Source organism: Dermacentor silvarum, chromosome 2 (assembly GCF_013339745.2).
Source record: "Dermacentor silvarum isolate Dsil-2018 chromosome 2, BIME_Dsil_1.4, whole genome shotgun sequence".
NCBI lineage: Eukaryota > Metazoa > Arthropoda > Arachnida > Ixodida > Ixodidae > Dermacentor > Dermacentor silvarum.
Window position 1 is genome coordinate 12601933 of NC_051155.1, and position 2795 is coordinate 12604727.

Here is a 2795-nt window from a genome sequence, read left to right on the forward strand (position 1 = left end):
CCACGTTGAAATTGCGAAGTGGAACCCAAGCGCCAATGGCGGGAAGATGCTGCTAATCACGATTCCAATCTAACTCAAGATATCGAATGCATGCTATAATGGCGAGTCGAAGAGGAGGCGTTGCGGGCAGAGCAGCGTCAACGTGGCAATGGCGGGAATGCGTTCGCCGGGGCCAACGCCCGCTTTCGGCGGGAGTTTCTCGAGCGGCAGTTTGGCTTCGACTGCGACGAAACGTGCACGTTGAAATTGCGAAGTGGAACGCAAGCGCCAATGGCGGGTAGATGCTGCTAATCACGATTCCAAGCTAACTCAAGATATCGAATGCATGCGACAACGGCGAGTCGAAGAGGAGGCGTTGCGGGCAGAGCAGCGTCAACGTGGCAATGGCGGGAATGCGTTCGCCGGGGCCAACGCCCGCTTTCGGCGGGAGTTTCTCGAGCGGCAGTTTGGCTTCGGCTGCGACGAAACGTCCACGTTGAAATCGCGAAGCGGAACGCAAGCGCCAATGGCGTGCAGATGCTGCTAATCACGATTCCAAGCTAACTCAAGATATCGAATGCATGCGACAACGGCGAGCCGAGGGGGAGGCGTTGCGGGCAGAGCAGCGTCAACGTGGCAATGGCGGGAATGCGTTCGCCGGGGCCAACGCCCGCTTTCGGCGGGAGTTTCTCGAGCGGCAGTTTGGCTTCGACGGCGACGAAACGTGCACGTTGAAATTGCGAAGTGGAACCCAAGCGCCAATGGCGGGTAGATGCTGCTAATCACGATTCCAATCTAACTCAAGATATCGAATGCATGCTATAATGGCGAGTCGAAGAGGAGGCGTTGCGGGCAGAGCAGCGTCAACGTGGCAATGGCGGGAATGCGTTCGCCGGGGCCAACGCCCGCTTTCGGCGGGAGTTTCTCGAGCGGCAGTTTGGCTTCGACTGCGACGAAACGTGCACGTTGAAATTGCGAAGTGGAACGCAAGCGCCAATGGCGGGTAGATGCTGCTAATCACGATTCCAAGCTAACTCAAGATATCGAATGCATGCGACAACGGCGAGTCGAAGAGGATGCGTTGCGGGCAGAGCAGCGTCAACGTGGCAATGGCGGGAATGCGTTCGCCGGGGCCAACGCCCGCTTTCGGCGGGAGTTTCTCGAGCGGCAGTTTGGCTTCGGCTGCGACGAAACGTCCACGTTGAAATCGCGAAGCGGAACGCAAGCGCCAATGGCGTGCAGATGCTGCTAATCACGATTCCAAGCTAACTCAAGATATCGAATGCATGCGACAACGGCGAGTCGAAGAGGAGGCGTTGCGGGCAGAGCAGCGTCAACGTGGCAATGGCGGGAATGCGTTCGCCGGGGCCAACGCCCGCTTTCGGCGGGAGTTTCTCGAGCGGCAGTTTGGCTTCGACTGCGACGAAACGTCCACGTTGAAATCGCGAAGCGGAACGCAAGCGCCAATGGTGGGCAGATGCTGCTAATCACGATTCCAAGCTAACTCAAGATATCGAATGCATGCGACAACGGCGAACCGAGGGGGAGGCGTTGCGGGCACAGCAGCGTCAACGTGGCAATGGCGGGAATGCGTTCGCCGGGGCCAACGCCCGCTTTCGGCGGGAGTTTCTCGAGCGGCAGTTTGGCTTCGACTGCGACGAAACGTGCACGTTGAAATTGCGAAGTGGAACGCAAGCGCCAATGGCGGGTAGATGCTGCTAATCACGATTCCAAGCTAACTCAAGATATCGAATGCATGCGACAACGGCGAGTCGAAGAGGAGGCGTTGCAGGGCAGAGCAGCGTCAACGTGGCAATGGCGGGAATGCGTTCGCCGGGGCCAACGCCCGCTTTCGGCGGGAGTTTCTCGAGCGGCAGTTTGGCTTCGGCTGCGACGAAACGTCCACGTTGAAATCGCGAAGCGGAACGCAAGCGCCAATGGCGGGCAGATGCTGCTAATCACGATTCCAAGCTAACTCAAGATATCGAATGCATGCGACAACGGCGAGTCGAAGAGGAGGCGTGGCGGGCAGAGCAGCGTCAACGTGGCAATGGCGGGAATGCGTTCGCCGGGGCCAACGCCCGCTTTCGGTGGGAGTTTCTCGAGTGGCAATTTGGCTTCGGCTGCGACGAAACGTCCACGTTGAAATCGCGAAGCGGAACGCAAGCGCCAATGGCTGGCAGATGCTGCTAATCACGATTCCAAGCTAACTCAAGATATCGAATGCATGCGACAACGGCGAACCGAGGGGGAGGCGTTGCTGGGAGAGCAGCGTCAACGTGGCAATGGCGGGAATGCGTTCGCCGGGGCCAACGCCCGCTTTCGGCGGGAGTTTCTCGAGCGGCACTTTGGCTTCGACTGCGACGAAACGTCCACGTTCAAAGCGCGAAGCGGAACGCAAGCGCCAATGGTAGGCAAATGCTGCTATTCACGATTCCAAGCTAACTCAAGATATCGAATGCATGCGACAACGGCGAACCGAGGAGGAGGCGTTGCGGGCAGAGCAGCGTCAACGTGGCAATGGCGGGAATGCGTTCGCCGGGGCCAACGCCCGCTTTCGGTGGGAGTTTCTCGAGCGGCACTTTGGCTTCGACTGCGACGAAACGTCCACGTTGAAATCGCGAAGCTGCACGCAAGCGCCAATGGCGTGCAGATGCTGCTCACCACGCCGCCGAGCTAACTCGAGATATCGAATGCATGCGACAACGGCGAGCCGAGGGGGAGGCGTTGCGGGCAGAGCAGCGTCAACGTGGCAATGGCGGGAATGCGTTCGCCGGGGCCAACGCCCGCTTTCAGCGGGTGTTTCTCCAGCGGCA